This window comes from Mustela nivalis (assembly GCF_964662115.1).
Source record: "Mustela nivalis genome assembly, chromosome: 4".
NCBI classification, from domain to species: domain Eukaryota; kingdom Metazoa; phylum Chordata; class Mammalia; order Carnivora; family Mustelidae; genus Mustela; species Mustela nivalis.
In genome coordinates, this window is record NC_139023.1 from 105685577 (window position 1) to 105706472 (window position 20896).

A 20896-nucleotide genomic window follows, 5' to 3' on the forward strand; every position below is an offset into this window, starting at 1 on the left:
TTATGTAAGTAGAGAAACAGTCCTCCTCTAATCAATATAGCTACTGATGTTATGGAATGTTGACCTCTCTTACTCCATTTCGTTGTTGGTTTTTGTTTGTTTGTTTGAGGGGTGGAGGGTTTTTTATAGTGGTTGTATATAAGTAATAGAAATAACTTAATGAACACATCCTTTATTCCTTTAAGGATTTAAGATTTGCTCATAGATCTGATTGCTGGCCATATCAATCCCTATTATTAAATTCTTGACTTTGAAAAAATAGATATAAATTTTTTTCCCGTGATCGTTTTCCTGTTGTGAACAGCCATCTTAATTTTGTTTTTGGAAGAGATTTAGAGATAACTTCAGCTCCCAGCCTCAGGGATCAGGAAGCTGAAGGGCACTGGTCTGGTAAGGTCATTCACCGCTGGTTAGTGCTGAGTCAGGCACAAAACCCCATTCCCTGCCTCAGTGTCCCACTGCCCTCTTTGTTCTGTTACGTGTTTGCTTCTGAATAACAATGGAGAATGTTGATGATTACTTCTGTAGCATGTTTAGTGTTACTTTTGCAGTTTAATTTCTGTTGCCTTTATTAGACTTGAATGTATATTTATATACACCTAGTGTACTTTAGTATTTATTCTTCAGTGGTAGATTTGAGTTTTTCTGCTCGTTCCTAGCCTGTAGATCACGTATTAACTCACTTTTCCCTACTAACCTTTAAATAGAGTAAGCCCTTAATGTCCTTCTCATTTTGTCCTTGACCTGGAGTTTTCTTCTGCTTCTTACATCATAGTTGGCAGCAGGGCACAGGTAATGACCTGCGAGGCGTGCTGTTTGTCCATTCCATGACTATCCTTATTTAACTGCTGGAAATGTTTCCCTCATCTTCCCCCATAATTACCTTTAAATGTCTTCAGACTTGAGAAAGTTGGGTTTTGTGGAGACCGCATAATGCTAATGGGAGCCTACCACAGATCTCCATTCTCTGTTTCCTGTGGAAAATGGAATAAAATAGAATGTTTTAGTTTCCCAAACTTACTCCATGGTGTGGTAGAATCAACCTTATTCATTCTATTTGTGCCTAAAGAGCAAACAACATTTTGCCCCTTTCCTGCAGAGGTTCCTTCCTGGCCAGCTCTGTCAATTTGAAAATAGAAAATAGAAAGTGTTTCATGTACCAATGACGATTACTTCTCAGTTTCTTCCTTCTCATCTAGCATTTGGGGCAGGTTCAGGCATATGCATCTTTTAATATGGTGTACAGCTGTGGATTAGTACGTTCTCGATGTGTGCATGCCATAGACAGCTTGAACTCCTTTTGTGCTCTGGATACTCCTTCTTTAGCAAATACGCAAATAGAATCGTAAAAAGTACTAAATCTGGAGGGAACATTAGGGATAAAAGCAAGGCAAGTAGTGTGGTGGGAAGAATGGCGGACTGCTCCGTAATCAGCTGGGATAACCCTGGAGCCAGGCGCCTCACCTGCCGTGCATCGGTTTTCTCTGGAGAATATGAGCCAGACGGCGAGGTGCCAGAATTACCTGGATGTCACTTCTTTTATTCAGTGAAAATCGGTTGTTACAGTTTCCCAGGAGTCTGCCACAGCCAGGCTCCTAAATCCCCTTTTTAGCTATCACCTCGAGGGCCCCCTTTATTACTCAGAAGAAAGGCTGTTCTCCTCTGTAGGCCCCTGCAGATTTGTGCAGCTTCAAAAACAAGGGGAGTCTCAGACCACCTTCTTCTCAGAAGTCTGTGTTTCCTGTCTTCAGGCTGTGTTTTAATCTTTGCTTCCAGGGCATTCCCATCTCTGGTTCTTCCATTATTATGGATTTCTTAGATCTTTTTCATGTCTCTCAGTATTTGCCAGGGCTTTAAATCTGGCCCTAGCCCTCCATTCCCTTTTCACAAATAAGTCCCCTTCTCAGGCCGCAGGGTGCCTGGTTCAAATCCCAGCTCCGGTCACCTCCGGGCCCTGTCACCTCTCAGCTCTGTGGCTGGCTGTTCAGGTCATGTACACTCTCTGTGCTTCAGTGCTGAGCTCCCAGAATTGTTGTGGGGATTAAGTAAATCAGTACCTGTAAAGCTTTTCAAGCACTGTCTGGCACATAGTAAGTGCTATGTGATTACAGCTATTGTAACTGACTGTGGGCATTGTGCCGTCCCCCGCCACCTCACTCTTCTTGGCCAGCTGAGGGTCTCATCTTCCCCAGACATAGAGTGCTTGTCTGTTTATGTTATTTTAGATCAAGAAGTAGACATGAGCTGGCGCCCATCAGCTTATCTTCCATACTGCAAATGATGTTTAATCTCATATTTAGACTTGAGCACACATACTTCTGTTCCTCTCAGCCTAAGTCATTCTTAGGCCACAATACTTATGGCCTTCACATTTTGTTGGAAGGAAATGCTGTGCTTAATTCAAGAAACTGCTTTAGAAAAGATTTAAGCCAGATTACCAGAATACATAAATACCGAAGGACACTGAAGTTTCTTCTTAGAAATCAAACGTACCTAGAGCCTTGACTCTTCAGTGACTTATTGCCCAACCCTAACTAATTTTGTGATATCTTAGTGGAAAAAGTTAATCCACCAGGTGGTTTGGTGCCTTCATTTTCTTCAAAAGAAATCTTTCAGGTTCACGTTTTAAAAGCATGACTATTAAACAAGTCAGGCTGAAAGAAGCCAACCTTATTGCTGAAAACACAAGTATTTAATAGAGTCATAAAATGTCAGAAAAGCTTAAAAACTCAGAGATCATTCAGCTCAGTGACTTCCAAACTGTTTGTTAATGACCCAAGTCTTTTTTAATGAACTGTTTTACAAAACTTAACTATAAAACCGAGAGGCCCTGGTTACAAAAAGATGATTGCCTCCCTTCCCTGTGACCAGACAAAGGCCATACGGAAACAGAGTTGAGAAATGCCCGCTCAGCTAAACTTCTCCTTCAACCCTGGAAGAAACTGAGGCTTGCAGAGGTTTGTCCCATTACAAGAATATTCAACTAGTTAGCAGATGAACTAGAGGTAGAGTCCATTGCCCTAAACTCCAATATAAGCACAATTTCCCTTCTTCATTTCACTTCTATCCTGTGAAATTATTGTTACAGTTATTTATAATATTTTTGAGTATTATGTTTGGAATATGTTTTATAGCTGGGACTTTGGGTTGGGATTGGTCTAGGTTTAAATTCTGGAGCTGTCCATTTTGTCACTTAAATGACTTAAAGTCTCTGCGCCTTATCTTACAGATAAGATTTTCTTTCTCTGAAGTAGGAGTGCCATACTAATGTCATATACCTCACTGGGTTTTTATAATGCTATCACAGCAATAAATGTTAAATTATTAGCATTTATGTGGTCATTGTTCATATTATTATATTTAGTTAGCTAATTAGAAAATCAGAAATTAGCTTGGAAAATTTAAAGTAAGCTTAATTAAATTAAGTTAAATTAAATTGGATGAAAATCCTCTTCCAACTGTTACTTAAAACTTATGCTCGTAGAAGGTTGTCATCTTCATATGTATATCTATAACTGTATCTGTATCTATATTTGTATCTTATCTGTATCTGTATCTCTCTAAATTCTGATATCACTGCCTTTCCTGGTGCATTAGAATAAGTGTGTGGTATAAATATAACAATGTTGTTTTTCAGCTCTTGATAAAAATGTAGACTGTTGGAGCTGTATATAACTGTGGAAATCACTTAGTGTTTCATTTTACTGTTGCAAAAAATAAGCCCGCTAAAATTTGGATTTTTTCCCTTAGCACATCGGGTTTGCAAAATCTTGTACATCTAAGCACTGCCTTCTCCCTCCTACCACAGGCTAAATAAACACTCTGCCCACCACCCATCCATGTATTACTCATAGCAATGTAACTAGGCCTATGGGACATTTTTCACATAACACCTCACATCACCTCACCGCCCCCTGCAAAAAAACACAAAAAACAAAAAACAAAAAACAACACACAACAAAGAAAAGTTCAGTTCCTCTATTCCCAAAAAGCCACTGTCAAGGCACAGGATCCATCCTCAACATCTCAGCCATGTTCTTGCACCGGCCTGATAGCTCTCCTCCTATACTAAGGAGGCAGACGTGGTAGTGGAGGTGAGTCTCAGCCAGAGAGTGGGTGTGTGGAACTCAGGGTATATATGGATTATCACAGATCTGGAAATGCTGATTTTAAATGCAGGTAAGAATGCCCCAGCACGAAGAAATCTAACGTGTAGCTAGCTATGTAGTGAATTGATTTTCTTCCTCTGACCAGTGATAATAAAGCAGTGCTATAATTTTGTAAACCTTTCCTATAGGCTCATTATGAAATGGATTAAAGGGATGCCAAGATTTCTGTGAAGAAGAGCTTAGAGACGTATGTTTAATATGTCTTATGGGAATGAGAAAGAAAATGAATACCTGGTTGAAGTTAGAGTCTGTCCTGGTTTAAAGATTAAATCCACTCCCCTTTGATTAGTGAACTAGATGATTTCACGGAAGTAGGTCTAAGCCTGCTAAGATTCACTGTGGAAGGGGTCACATGGCTTAGAATCTGAAATGGGGAAGGAGACAACCCCTTTAGAGATTTTAAAGGGAAGGGGAAGTGGGAATAACATTGTAGGGACATTTAGTCACAGGAGAGCTGTGATGAGCAGTGTGTTAGTCACAGTGCTAGGCACTTGTACACATGTTTTTATATTTAAGGCCTTTAATGGCACTGCAATTTAATAATAAACTTAACTGCCAACTCCAGAGCAGGCACCGTTCTAAATGTTTGGAATCTGTGACTAAAAGGCAAGATCAGCATATACCTCTCTACAAATAAGAGAGCCCGAACTCAAGGATCTTAAACTTCTTGCCTAAAGCCACAGATAGGAGTGTCAGAAATGCGATTTGAACCCATGTCCCTGAGTCCACCGTTCAAGTTTGGGAAATATAGCATGAATTACAGGCACACTCTTGTTGAGTGTCTTTGCCTACAAAATACAGCTGATAAAACCTCTGTCGTCTAGCTCCTGGGCTTCTCATGGGAATCAAGTGGTCTTCTGGATGAGATGGGCTTTCTTCTCTCCCTTTCTGTCTCCCTCTACTCTCTGTTGATACTTGGGTAGAGCGTTATTCATATTAATTAATGGGTTAAGTCTGTGTGCAAGGATGAGTCCTCCAGTGGAAAGTGTGCATCTGTCATTCTCTCATGCAGTCATTCCGTGGGTCAGCAGATCCTGGTGGAATGCTGCTCTGCATCCGGCACTGGGCTAACTGTGAGGGTCCCATGGGAAACAAGGAACATGTTTGTTTTCATGGGGTCCTTACATCCTGGCAGAGAAATCATGCAGTTGTTTTATATTTGTGCTAAAGTCACGGAGGAAAAATAGAGACATGTCTGTCACCCTTAAGCCTGTACCTAATTCATTTACTGAACAAATTCATAAATGGATGAGTAGTTAGAATAAATTCTTCTATGGAGTGGCAACTGAACACAGGCACTTTGTGCCATCATGCCAGGGCTCAGAACCCAGCCCTTCTGCCTGCAGAGTTTGGGACCTTACCCAGGTTACTCAGCCTCCTCGTGTTCCAGTTTCCTGCAGAATAAAAATAATCGTGGTTGTTATAAAGGCTGAATGAAGGACTATCAGGAAAATAATTTTGAAGTGTGCAAGACAAACAGTGAGTGCAAAGCTTTAGCTATCATTATTATTACTACTATTACCATGTCGTAGAACTTTTCAGGAAATTCTTTTATCCAGAGTGTTCACCTCTGCTGTTAACCTTCTAAGAGTTTGTTAAAAGGATTGTTCTATAGTTGGCATCAGAACCAACTGTAAGGCTTTAGAGAAGACACGTATCCAACCCTGTTGTAAGATATTCTTATTCAGTAAGTCTGGATATAGCTCTGCACTTCAAAAGCTTCACAGATGACCCTGATTCACACCCCAAGGTAAAAACTGATCATTTTTAAATGACTCAGAAAGGAGATTACACACATGGCGGAGCAGGAGTGTTCCTCTGGACAGCCATCCAAGGACTTTGCTTTGTGTACCTGTCTTAAGTTGAGTATTGAAAAATGTGATCGCTAATCAAAAGAGAGAATTATTTAAGAATTCCTGGAGATACTAGTTAATTCTTTTTTCCAAATGACCTTTAACTTAAATAATTTTTCAAAATACCAAAATAATTTGTCAATTGCCCAAATAAGTTTGACAAACCTAGAATGTGAGCTCTTGGGAAATAGGAATTTTTGTCGGTGTCACTAATGTTCTGATGTATTGGTATATAGTAGATGCTCAATAAATGAGAGTTGAAATGAATTGAGTACATTTTAAAGCCTTAAAGATATTTTGAAAGAAATAAGAAGGATAAATTATAGGTTGGGCCAGGATTTTCTTCTTTCTTTTCTTTCTTTCTTTCTTTTTTTTTTTTTTTTAAGATATCTTCCTTTCTTCCTTCCTCCCTCTCTCCCAACTTTCCTCTCTCTCTTTTCTCTTCTTTCTCCTCTTCCTTCCCCCGTCCTTTCCTTCCTTCCTTTCTTCCCTCTCCAACCTCCCCCTCTCTCTTCCCTTTCCTTTCCTTTTCTTATCTTTTCTTTTTTCTTCCTTTCCTTTCCCTTTCTTCTCCTTTCCTCTTCTTTTCTCTCCTCTCCTCTCCTTTTCCTTCCTTCCTTCCTTTTTCAGGTGGGGGCAGAGCGAGTCTAAGCAGACCCTGCCCTGAGCATGGAGCCCAGTGCAGGTTTCAGTCCCATGACCTGAGATTCCAACCTGAGCCAAAACCAAGAGTCAGATGCTTAACTGATTGAGCCACCCAGGGGCCCTCAGCTAGGATTTTCTAGTGAGTGTAAATGAAATCTATACTGATTATTATATATTTTCTACGTAAAGTCCTGGTATAGAGATATCTAAGAAAGGTACAGTGACAGAGCTGCTAGGTGTAAGGTTGATTCGAGCCTTGTAGACATTTTCGGCAAATATAGAATTCTCATTCTTCTCACACCTCTTACCTCCCCATCTGGTGCTCTTTCTCAGATCTTAGCTCCTTTCCAATTAGGTAGCTTCTATTTAGTTACTCGAATTAATAAATAAATATTTCTTGCTTTTGTTTTTAAATTCCGGCTAACGTTCTGTGTTTGTTGCCTGGTTAACTGTGGCTTGCAATGGTCAGGAAGAATTACAGTGCTGTGGGTCAGCGACATTAAAGCTGAACATCTCAGGTATTTTGCAGTGGGTTCTGGTTTCTGATCTCCATGGGTGATTTTCAATAAGAAGTAGCAGGATTTTTTTTTTTTCTACTTTTCTGTGTAGCTTTATATAATCAAGGGGAAAAGAATATCTTGAGGCTTTAAATAACTGAGATTTTGTGTGATTTGTTTTAAGGTCACTGTTCTTTTGTGATTTCAATCAGTAATCCAGAGATCTTAAATTTTTGTCTATGGCTAATTTAAAGTATCCTGTAGTAAGTATCCTGTGTTATGGCTCTTAATTGGGCTGTGATGAGGACGATGCAGGTAAGAAAATGATAGAAAATAAATTCTGGATTTTAACGGAAAATTACAGAAATGTGGGAAACAAGCCGAACAGTTTGGGCCTATTTTCTAATACACTGTCTCAGTTGAAAACATTCCACATGGCTCTCACTGTAAGTGAACAATCTTTTTCTCTTCAGAATCAACAATGACTCCCCAAATTTAAGAGGATAAAAATCATCAGTGTGACTCCTAAACATGGCGTTTCAGTGGTTTCTGAATCAGCATTTCTTAAAGGTGCTTTTTATGGATTGCTTTAGTGTTGCAAAATCATCAAGTATGAGAGTCAGCCTTGAGAACGGTGTTTTCCTGCTTCTGGTATATATATTTGCATGATCAATCCCTGCTTTCTAGCAGTTTATCATCAAACGCTGAAAACAGATGATATGCATAGTAAGGTACAAATCATCAAATCCATATGTAGGCATTTGGTAACTATCTTTTTCTACATGACACATCTTTGTAAGCCTGTTTTCAGTTTATATCGATCTCATATTTAGTATATGCGTGCCGTGACCGTGATTGGTTTTTTTTTTTATTTTTTTTCTATTTTTTTTTATTAATTTCTTTTCAGCGTAACAGAATTCATTGTTTATGCACCACACCTGGTACTCCATGCAATCCGTGTCCTCCATAATACCCACCACCTGGTTTCCCTAACCTACCACCCCTCGCCCCTTCAAAACCCTTAGTTAGTTCCTCAGAGTCCATAGTCTCTCATGGTTCTTTTCCCTCCTCAATTTCCCTCAACTCCCTTCTCTCCATCTCCCTATGTCCTCCTTGTTTATTTTTTAAAAACATATAATGTATTATTAGGGTGATTGTTTTTGACTTTAGTATGAAAGTCTGAGGCTGATTGATGCTCTCAAGGGCTATCGTGTGTGGTTGGGCCTTGTTCCCATCGTGACTTGGGGGCTGCTGTAGAGCCTGACCTGCATGGTCCTGTGTAGTAGCTCTGGGCATGAACTCCATTCATTCTCCTATTTACCGCTTAGTGAGCACCTTCTCTAGGCGCCATGCTAAATTGTGTAGAAAGCATGGAAGATAAATTTCACCCTCCAGCTCTGTTAGGACCTAGGTAAAATACTCGGTTTCCTACGTTGCCTCTACATGAACATATCATATCAGACGCTCTGTTTCATCTTCCGTGAACAGGTCAGGCTGGTTGTTGACCCTCGTGTCTAGCTATAATTACTTAGCTGCTTATCTGTGGCTCCTTACTGTAATTAGTGATTCTTTGGAAAGTCGGCATCGCAATTTCCTGTTTGTGGTTCTTCTTAACGTCTACAGAGTAGATTTGTCATTGTTTCATTTGATGCTTAGTATTAATCCCCCAGCAAATAAGTGTAAAGGGGAAAGATAGAATGATCAAGAATTGGTTCCCAGGGTTAGTTCTCATCATTGCCTTACCAGGCTAAGGGGGTAGCTTTGGCAGATGGATTGCTGTATCTGTATAAGCAGCTATAGCAAATACAAAAGACTTGTAAATGTCTAATAAAGTGTTAAACAATTTTACTTGCTAGACATGTGGATGGGATGATAAAGCTCCTAAAAATCAATTTCCAAAGAGTGGTATATATGGTCTTTCAGATGAGACTCAGTTTCCCAGGACTTGAACGTATTTTTTGACATCATCCCAATTTAAGTCCTTTCTCTCATTGGACTTCATGGCAAATTGACACCCCCCACTCGTTTCTAATACTTTCTTCACTTGATTTTCAGGATTCCATACACTCCTCTTTCTCCCTTAGCCCCTAGCCACTTCTCTTTGTCTCCTTGGTGCTTCTTCCTCCTCTTAGAGTGTACCAGGGTTTCGTGTTTGGACTGCTTCTCTTTGTGTATACTCTCTTTGGACACCTGGTCTGCTCTCTTGCTTTCAAAACCATCCTCAGTCTCATGCTTCCCAAATATCTGCGTCACTGGCCCATCCCTTCCTCTGAGTCCAGGCTTCCATTTCTCAGTACCTGTTTACCTCCATTTGTCTGCCCCAGAGACATCTCGAATCTGAACATGTCCAGAGCCATACTCCTGACCTTCCCTCTTTTATCTGCTCTTTCTACTGTACTTTCTCACGATACACAGCAATTACGCTCTTGACGTCTCTCTTTCATGTCCCATATGAATTCTCTCTGAAAATCCTTTTGGCTTTAGCTTTAAAGTGTGCCCCAAATGTGTGCACGTCTCCTCCCCATCACCTCTGCCTGGGCCTGGGCTTCCTCACCCGGATTGTGGCAGTAGCCTATAGGTCAGTGCTCCCTGAATGTTCTCTTCTCCCTCTTGTCCTCATGTCCTCCACCCAGCTGTCTGTGTGATCCTGGGGAAACGTTGGTAGGACTATACTAGTCTTCTACTCAATCCCTCAAGTGGTTTTACTTCCCACTGCACAAGAGGGCAAGTGCTTGCCTTCATCATTAAGGCCTTACAGGCTCTGAGTTCTCCCCTGCTTCTGTTCATGTTTCTCTGTAATTACATCTTTTGCTCTCTCCACCCTCCTTGATTGACCTTAGCCACACTGGCCCATAGGTCTGTACCGTCTTCACCTCCTCTGTGTCTTGGCTTGAAAGTCACCTTCACCTCAGCAAGAACTTCCCTCATTGCATTATAGAAGGTGGTGGTCCTCTCTCCCACACCCCCCAACTACTACTTCTCAGGAACTTGGTGTCCTGTACTCCTATTTTATTTTCTTTTATTGCACCTGTCATCCAATGACATGCTTTGAAGCTCAATCTTTTTATTTATTCTCTGTCTTTCTCAATAGAATGTGAGCCCACAGAAAGCAGTCATATTTATTTTTCCCATTGGTCTATTCTCAGTGTCAAGAGCAGTATCTGGAATCTATTTGGCACTTGGTAAATACTTGTTCAGTCAATGAATAATGATTTACATACTTGCTAAACCCTCTTTAGATGTTTTATACTACAGCTGTCTAGCTCAACAAAACTGTTTGTCTTGGAACCATGTGGCTGAGATTTACCCCCCAAAACATGCTGCTTTGTGTGCCTCCAGAAGCAATTTGATCTTGTTACCTTAACCAAGAGCCACTATGGTGATAGCAGGAATCATCATCCCTATAGTCTGGTAAAGACTGTGGTTTTTCAGGCTGTCATAATTAATGGCTACCCTTAGAGCCTAACAAGTTATTTCTTCTACATAAATGTCCTTCAGTATCTGTCCCACTTCCTTCAATTGATGAAACTCTAAATAACACATTCAGTTGAAAGCATGGGATTTTGGAGTATGGCTTAAGGCAAATCATTCCTTACCTAATTTTCTCCTGAATTCAGGTTGAAATGTTCAATTGCAGGTATAATTAAAAAGGAGAGGCAGGGAAAAGTGAGAGACTGGTCATGGGTTATTATTTCAGTGTTTGAAATTGCCTTATTGTTCTCAAATAATCTAGGTCTCGTTAACATTAACAGTACAGGACCAGTAAGTGCTTTGGCTGGGACACATGGTCGTAGGCTCTCAGATGTTTTAATGTACCTTAAGGAAATGCAAATAGCTGTCAAATGTAAATAGCCATCAGGAAGTGCGTTGGTATTATTAATGTTGCTTAGGAATCCTTAGAGATAAGATCTTTTTTTAATCTGTCTTTTTTTTTTTAATTCATCTTTTAAATGAAGGGCTAGGTACTTCCAGATGATTGGCTTAGTAGAAGGGAACAGCCCATATGAAAATCCAACATAACAGGCGATAGTCTCCACGGAAATAGAGTGCCCAGTGGAGAGTCACAGGGGCAAGGCGTGACAGATGGCGTGCCATTAGCGTGCCACTGGCACATATGAGTTCGGCACTGAGAAACCAAATTCCGGGAATGTTCTTTTCTTTTCTTTTTTAGTTCTTCTCTGGAGGAGGGAGAGTGTTCGGAGAAAAATAGCCTTAGGAAGCCAAAGGAATTGGCTGACATAAATAAACATGGGATGTCTGTATCAAGACTGAATTTTGCATGCTGGAAATCTACTTTGTTGGGTTGGGGGAAACGGTGCACTGGACTGCTCTAGCAAACCAACTGTCCACTGTTTTGGCTCAAAAATGGGTTAGGGGACCCCATTGGATGGCATAGTTCAGAGAGCGGAGGTTAAAGGAAAAAAAAAAAAGAAGAAGGATAAGAAGAGCTGAGATAGCAACTGGTTGAGATGAAAGGAAAACCTAACCGATGAAACTTGACTGAGCTGGAGAAAATATGTTGGTGTTCGACGCCTGTAGGGAGAAGAATCTCTTTGCCTGGGAGTACTTTACGGAGTCGTCACAGTGGTTGTTGCTTGTGCCTCATCCTAAAACACTTTGAAGTCAGAATGTGCATGCAAATTCAAGTTCGCTTTTTAAAAAATTCTACTAAATGGACCGTGTGTTCCAGCTTTAACCCATTTGTATCCTTAGCACTCCCTTAAGTCTTGAAATTTTACTTAACTGATTTATCAAGTCTGCAGTCTTCTACCATTGCTCATTCCATCATTATGCCATCCATCTGCCTTTGTCTTAATTAACCAGGTGAGCTGAGTCTTATTTGACATAAAAATCATTTTGTTGTTATTGTCATGTAGGAATCTTTATGTGTGTATGGTCTGGTTGTCACTACCAACAGAGTTCTATCTCAGTAATGTACCTTAATAAATTCCTTTTAATTTTTAAAATTCCCACTGTCTCATAGAGGACTGCTGTGTGCTTGTTTATGGCTGGTAATCCTGAAATTAGGTAAATTTTCTTGATGTACACAAGTAAGTTGCATACTATTTGGACAGCCTAGGACAGATATCAAAGATAAAAGCAGTGTCAGATGTTTGAGGAGTTTTCTTCTTATTTCGGGGTGAAACATAAGAAGTAAAGTATTTAATATCAGACTTTAAAAAGTTAAGAATGATATCTGACTGGATAAAAGGATAAGGACCTGCGTGAGGCACATTAAAGATTGTTACTGGGTTCATGTTTCTGCATGTTCAGAAGATTGTATAAATAACAAACTGATGTTCTAAATATTTTATGTTTGTATTGAGAAGAGTTACTTACTCCGTATTAACAAAAGGCATTATTTCATGTTGTTGAACGCCAAATCTGAGGTGTTTATGAGAAAGGTTTTGTCCTGATGCAAAGAGAAATGTGGAATAAGGAACAGAATGTGTAACCCACTCAAAGTTCCTTACTGTCTTATCAGTAGGGGACAGAAAGTAAACAATAAATGCAATAAAGTATTGATGAGTAAATTATAAAGTGAAAAGCACCACAGAAATAGGAAAAGTAGAGTGGAATAAGGGAGTCTAGGGTGAGAATAGGTGGCATTGTTAGGTAGAGTGGTCAGAGTAGGGCCCAGTGGGAAGTTGGGATTTGAGCAGACTTGACATTGGTGAACAAGTGGCCCAGGAGATCTGTGGAAGAGGGGCTCTTTCTGGAGTGAATGGCTAGACTATGACACTCTAAGGCAGAACTATGGCCTAGTGCTCAAGCAATAGCAAGGAGGCAAGTATGCCTTACACAGAGAAAACAAACTAGGAAATAGTATATCTGTTTACTGATTCTTCTAATACTATCCTTAAGCAGTTTGTCACCAAAAATAAATCCTAAGTCACTTCGCTTGTATTTAATTTATTTGTTTTGGTAAAACTGAAACTGGAATATTTATTAACCCTGGATTGAAATTAAATCATATAACATGCTACATATAAAAAGAACAACTTTTTTTTTTTTTTAAAGATTTCATTTATTTATTTGACAGACAGAGATCACAAGTAGACAGAGAGGCAGGCAGAGAGAGGAAGGGAAGCAGGCTCCCCACTGAGCAGAGAGCCCGATGCGGGGCTCTGGGACCCTGGGATCATGACCTGAGCCAAAGGCAGAGGCTTTAACCCACTGAGCCACCCAGGTGCCCAAAAAGAACAACTTTTTAATCAATATTTTGTCCCAATTGTGTCAACATGAGTTTCAGAAGACATTTCTAGGTAGAGAGAATGATGGCCTAGATGGGGAATTACAAATGCCAATTACAAGTACCGTCACCTACCAGCTTGTACCTGAGAACATGAGAGAAATCTGTTTATTAGGGTAAGTAGCTCTTCGTTAAGCCTTTAGCTCTGATCCTCAGTATAGCACCTGAAGTGTAGGCTGAGCCAGTTGGAGAATTCTTCCCCGATCCCCTCAAAGAGACTTAAAAACAGTGCGAGATCTGCTTTGCCTATCTCCACTCCTGAATTCAGCCAGGACCATTAAGTTATAGTATTCTGACCCAGAGACAGAAAAGAAAAAGGAAGAGAAGAGGATGGAGAACACAAGCGTGGGGATCCCAGCGCTTAGTGCTCTGCTTCCATAACCCAGCCTGGGCCTCTCACCAGTGCAGGCTGTAGTAAGGGGGAAGGCGGGGGGCAGCAGAAGAATAGACACCCCCTTTCCTGAAGGTCTGTTAAGTCTTGTCAGAAGGGTGGGGATAAGAAAGGATGAGAGAATAACGATGTGTCTTCTTTAAAGCCTTTACCCAGCAGTTTCAGAGTCCACACACACTTCTGTTCCATGCTTTTGTGAAGTCTCTCCGAAAACTACACAAACCTGATTTGTGGACGAAAAAACACCCACTCAAGTTTGATAGATCCAAATCAGTAGTTTTTCCTGGGAGACAGATTCCGGCAGATATTTCAAACCAAGAAAGAATTTAAAGTAAAGAATGAAGTGCCTACCAAATTGTTGGAAGGAGGAGAGTGTCGGAGGATTTTTGCGGTGGTGGTTGTTCCTTGCGCTGCAAACTATGAACAAGTATCCAGGAAACTATGGCTGCCACCCCCAAATGAAGGAACACCCTGACAAAGCTCTAACAGGAAGCCCCTAGGCTGGCGACTTGTAGGAGAACATGGAATTGAATTGCCAGTCGGTGGAAAACAGTTGCCAAAGCGTACAGTCAGTCACCATGTCGGGCTCTGGGCTAAGGAATACTTCTTCCTCCCTTCTCTTTTGCTCTTCCCGTGAACCCATCTGACTGGCAGGCTGTCAGCCTTATCCAGATCCCAAATGGCTGGCGGGTAGGAGAAGTGTAGCTCTTCGGTTTCTGGCCCCAGCATCCGGGGAGGGTGCAGAAGGGAGTGGTATGAATCCTGGCGGACAGTTTGTCGGAGTGTGTGCATTTGCAAAATGAAGAAGTAAACCCCAAGTGGAAATTTCCACAGGGAGAGGGAAGAGTCGCATTTGCTAGTAAGGAATTTTAATACCAGATACAAGGTACTATAGGCTGAATATATAGTTGTGTTTGTGCCGCTCCTTTGGATGGATGGACTAACTTCGATTTTCAGGAGTTGAGGAAGGAGTCCCATTTATTTTCTACAAACCATCGAAGGAGTAGAAATCAGTTGTTTGGCTAACTGCTGTATTTCAGGGTTTTTTGTTTGTTTGTTTTTGTGTTTGTTGTTTTTAAGGAGTATGGACTGGGAAGGTCAACTTTTCCTACGGAATGCGTGTATAACCCAGTCATTTACAGACTACTGCCTGGGGAAAAGAAGATAATCAGCTTGCCTGCCTCAGAGCAACTCTTAGTATGGTGTGCAGCGGAAGACACTGGCTTCCCTGTTCTTTTGGGAGCAATTGAGTTTTGTCTTACTAACCAACTCCATCTGTCCCTTTTCCTAGATTCTTCAGAAATCTGTGCCTGTAGTTGAATGTGTTCGGAATCCCTTCATCAACTATTGCAGGATCCGCACAGCTCTCACCTCTATGTGCTAAAAGAGATTTTAGGGTTGTGTAACCAAATTGTCAGTTGAACATGTTTCCTTAATGTCTCTATTTAAATGATTCTTGGGACTGCCAGTCTTCTAGAGTTAATGAATTCTTTCCCATTTGGCAGCAGATCGCTTACTGCCAGCCCCTTTCCCTCTGATAAATGTTCCCATAGCAACACTAAGGCAATCTGTTTGGTTTCATTAAATACCAAATTATAGCCTGAGAAAACGTATAATGTATTATACCATATTATAGCACCTAGTGAAAGGACTCGTGGAGGATTGAATTCATTGTGATTGTGGGGCGGGGGTGGGGGGGTGTGTTCAAATAATCAATAAAAAGATTACATTTCTTTTTGGAAGAGAGAAAAAGAAAGTCTTGAAATCTGAATCATTATTTTGAACTTCAGCGAGGATTCACATTTGCTCTTGATGGTAGCATATCTAAATTCCCTGACCTTGTTTTTCTCTGTATTCCTAAAACCTGCCGCCTTGTTAGCTGTTTGGATACTTCCACTCACGCACGTATTCAGAAGAATACCTTCATTTTTCTGCTTCGAAACATATTTTTAAAGAACGGATCATTTCTGGATATAAGGAAAGCAGAAATGCCTACAGATTTCTGAAAATCAAGAGTGCGACACCATCTTTTTCTACCGCAGGGTAGTTTAATGGTGTTTGCAGCCTGAGAGGGCCAGTGTGCTTATTTTAAACAACCTGAAAGGAAAACCTGGCATTTCAGAAACAAAACGGGAAAAGTATAAATCATCTTGCAAGGCCTATTTTGCTTCTAAAAAAATTCACTGTAGTCATAGTGAGATTTCTGTTCGCATTCAACATAGTTGGACTCCTCATTTATATAGAAGTTGGGGGATACTATTCTTTCTTTGATGAGACGATGATATTTAACTTTGAAGAGACTAGAGAAATCATGTTGGCCATTATCCTGTTTCTTGAGATGAAAAATTTGGGTTGACATCATGTTTTACCAGTTAAACAATTACAGTATTTATTTGACAATTACACTTCAATAAATGTGTGTGTGTATGTGTTAGGGTAGGAGAATTTATTTTATTTTTTTTAAAGATTTTATTTATTTATTTGACAGACAGAGATCACAACTAGGCAGAGAGGCAGGCAGAGAGAAAAAGGGAAGCAGGCTCCCTGCTGAGCAGAGAGCCCGATTCGGGGCTGGATCCCAGGACCCTGAGATCATGACCTGAGCTGAAGGCTGAGGCTTTAACCCTCTGAGCCACCCAGATGCCTTGGGGAAGGAGACTTTTAAAAAACAAAAAACTTGGGGCAGCAAGAAAAAGTTACTTGTCTAAAATGAACCATACCTTATTGGTAAGGATTGTAAGTATTTAATACTTGTGGTCTTTGCCAGTGGGTTTTCCATGAAGAAATAAATTTACGTACTCCTGAATTTTGTTGGCTGCTTCATTGTTACAGTTGTGTATAGGCTTATAGTTGCCATACCATTAAATTATATGGCACAAAGCAGTTCAAAACAGAGTGTGGAATGCAGCAGGCACCCACCAACCATAATTTTCTACTACATCCTAGTTTATTTTTTCTTTTTTTAATCACTTTTCAAAGGTAGTTGTCACTTTATCCTCTCACGATTTTTGTAATGATTCATACATGAATATTTATTTCTATTAGGTTATGTTCAATAAGAACCAGACAGAATATTTTATAGATAGCTCCACTTTTTATAACTCTAAGAATAATGCTGTCCCTACCAGTGGCCCCATTACTGTGTATAGATGGTTTTGATGTATATATTTCAGGTATCTGGAGCAATGCAGAAAAAGACAGTCCTGGTTGATAGCTATTTTAGAATTAGCCCTACATCCATAGACGTATATTTTTTAAAGATTTATTTCTGGAATTATATGGTCCTACAGTAAGATGAAGTTTTGTTCTGTGGATTTTTAAACTGGTGACAACATAGCATATAGCATAGGAATAATTTTGAGGCTAGGGGCTTTGTGAGGTTTTTTGAATCCATTTTATTTAATAAAAATATAGATGTTTATTTAAACCATTATTGGTCATTAATAAAGAAAACTATCTTTCTGTTGACATTAGAAAGAAGGCCAGTCCTGGTCACGGACTCTAAAAAGCAAACAAAAAAACAAACAAAAAACCAGCTTCTGGTAAAAAGCCTGTCATAAACTAAACCTGTCTCTTTTGAGGGGAAGGGTTGCATTACTCTAAAATCCCTGATATCTTCTGATTTCATGTAGATCTGGATGAAATCTCTCACTTATCCTGAGTGGGAGGGGTAGGTCAGTGTGTGATGTGGGCAAAGAGAGAGGGAGAAACCACTGAGTCCTTAACTTAGGTCAGTGTGGTGAGTGAGGAAGAACACTGACTCCTGAATCAGGATGCCTGTATTCTATGAGCTAATCCATGGGTCCTGGGGGCCAGACTCCAGGCCTAGTCCATATCTCAGTCTGCTGTATGACTTGCTAGCCTTAGGAAACTCGTCCAGTTACCTAAAGCTCTCTGTGCCTTGGTTTCCTCATTGACATAATGGAGTTAATACCTTCCTTAGGGAGCTGTGAGGGTTGAATGAGCCAAACCCCCAAGTAAGCCAAACCAGCTCTTATTATAATGGTTTAAATTTCTTAACTATATTGAGCCTTAGTTTTTCCCATTCATAAAATGGAGGCTTTATGAATAGCATGAAGATTGAATAAAATGGATGATACTGATTAAAAGTACTTAGCAAATATTATGAGATGTGAAATAATTTTTAGCTGATAAAAAATGCTTTAATGAACTTGCATTCTCCATTGCATCAAATATTTAAGTAACAAAACTTTTACTATGTTTAGTAAATTGCAATTTATTTAGAAAGCAACAGATTTTGCTATTTATTTTTATTTTATTAGGTATAACTGACACCCAATATTATATTAGTTTCAGGTGTACAACACAGTGATTTGACATTTGTATACATTACAAAATGATCACCACAATAATGTCCAATAATGTTAATTACCATCTGTCACCTTACAAAGTTGATATAGTATTGTTAATTGTATTCCCCCATGCAGTATATTACATCTCTATGGCTAATATATTTTATAACTGGAAGTTTATATTTCTTGATCCCATTCACCTATTTTGTCCACTCCAACCCCTGTCTTCGCTGACAACCATCAGTTTCTTCTCTGTCGCTATGAATCTGGGTCTTGTTTTGTTTGTTCATTTTTTTTCAGATTTTATATATAAGTGAAGTCTTATAGTCTTTCTCTATCTGACTTATGTCACTTAGCATAATATGCATAAGGTCCATCCATATTGCTCAGATGGCAAAATTTCATTCTTTTATATAGCTGAGTAGTATTCCATTGTGTATTATGAAACACATCATCTTTATTCATTTATCAAGGAACATTTAGGTTATTTCCATATATTGCCTATTATAAATAATGGTACAATGGACATAAGGATGCCTATTTCTTTTTGAACTAGGGTTGTTTTGTTTTGTTTTGTTTTTCCAATAGATACTCAGTAGTGGATTGCTAGATCAGATGATAGTTCTATTTTTAGGGGTCTTTTTTGTTTTGTTTTGTTTTTTTTAAAGATTTTATTTATTTATTTGACAGAGATCACAAGTAGGCAGAGAGGCAGGCAGAGAGAGAGAGGAGGAAGCAGGCTCTCCGTGGAGCAGACAGCCCGATGCAGGGCTTGATCCCAGGACCCTGGGATCATGACCCAAGCTGAAGGCAGAGGCTTTAACCCACTGAGCCACCCAGGCGCCCCCTATTTTTAGTTTTTTTGTGGAACCTCCATACCATTTTCCATAGTGGCCGCACCAATTTACATTCCCACCAACAGTGCACGAGGGTTCTCTTTCCTCCATGTCCTCATCGACACTTGCTCTTTTTTTCTCATTTTGTTAATAGCCATTCTGACAGGTGTGAGGTGATACCTCATTATGGTTCTGATTTGTACTTCCCTGATGATTGAGCATCTTTTCATGGGCCTGTTTGCCATCTGTATGTCTTCTTTAGAAATATGTTTATTCAGGTTCTCTGCCCATGTTTTAATTGAATTGGTTGTTTTGGCTTGTTTTTGGTATGTATGAGTTCCTTATATATTTTGACTACTAGACCCTTATTGAGAATATGATTTGCAAAATCTCCCATTCAATAGTTTGCCTTTTTCTTTTGTCAGTGGTTTCCTTCACTGGGTAGAAGCTTTTCAGTTTGCTGTAGTCCCATTTATTTTTTCTCTGTTTCCCTTGCGTTTGGAGTCAGATGCAAAAATACATCACTAAGACCAATGTCAAGGAGCTTATTTCCTGTGTTTTCTTTTGGGAGTTGTATGGTTTTAGGTCTTACATTCAAGTTTTTAATCCATTTTGAGTTAATTTTTATATAAGATAGTGGTTTAAGATAGTGGTCCAGTTTCATTCTTTGGCATGTAGCTGTCCAGTTTTTTCAACACTATTTATTGAAGAGACTGTTTTCTTGCCTCCTATGTTATAAATTAATTGACTGTATATGCATGGGTTTATTTGGGTTCTCTCTATTCTGTTTTACTAACCTATATGTTTATTCTTATGCCAATACCATATTTGATTGCTACAGCTTTGTAGTATAGTTTGAAACCAGGGAGTATGATAACTGGTCTTGTTCTTTCTCGAGATTGTTTTGACAATTAAATTTTAGAATTATTATTTGTAGGTCTGTGGAAAATGTCATCAGAATTTTCATAGCAATTGCATAGATTCTGTAGATTGCTTTGTGTAATATGACATTTTAACGATATTAATCCTTTTGATCCATGAAAACAATATCTTTTCATTTATTTGTATCTTCAATTTCTTTCTTCAGTGTCTTACAGTTTTCACTGTACTGATTTTTTACCTCCTTGGTCAAAATAATTCTTCGGTATTTTATTCTTTTTGATGCAATTATTAATGGGATTGTTCTCCTGATTTCTCTTTCTTATATTTTAGTTTTAGTGTACATAAATGCAACAGAATTTTATGCATTATTTTTGTATCCTGAAACTTTACTGAATTCATTTATTTGTTCTGATAGTTTTTTTGTGGAATCTTTAGGATTTTCCACATATAGTTTTTTGTCATCTGCAAATAGTGAAAGTTTTGCTTCTTTCTTTCCAGTCTTAATGTCTTTTTGTTTCTTTTCCTTGCCTAATTGCAGTGGCTAGCACTTCCAATACCGTGTTGAGTAAAAGTGGGGACAGTGAGCATTCTTATCTTATTCCTGATATTAGATGAAAATGTTTGAACTTTTCACTATTGAGTATGATATTAGCTGTGACTTTGTTTTATATATCCTTTATTTAGTTGAGGTACATTCCTTCTATACCCATTTAAGAAAATATTGAGAGTTTAAAAAAAAAAAAAGAAAGAAAATATTGAGAGTTTTTATCATAAATGGATATTGAATTTTATCAAGTGCTTTTTAAGCATCTATTAAGATGATCAGATGATTTTTATCTTTCATTTTGTCAATGTGGCATATCACATTGATTGATTTGTGGACGTTGAGCCATCCTTACCTTCTTGGGATAGATCCCACTTGATCATGATGTATGATCGTTTTAAGGCATTGTTGAATTCAATTTGTAAATGTTTTCTTGAATATTTTTGCATCTGTATTCATCAGGGTTATTGGCCTGTAATCTTTCTTTTTTACCCTCCCTCTTTTCTTTCCTTC

At 39.2% G+C, this 20896-nt stretch overlaps 1 protein-coding gene across 11 annotated transcripts in view; it reads left to right on the forward strand.

The window, feature by feature from the left end:
* PPP3CA (protein phosphatase 3 catalytic subunit alpha) overlaps positions 1 to 20896 on the forward strand; it is a 317728-nt gene that overhangs the window by 171170 nt on the left and 125662 nt on the right. The window lies entirely within an intron of this gene.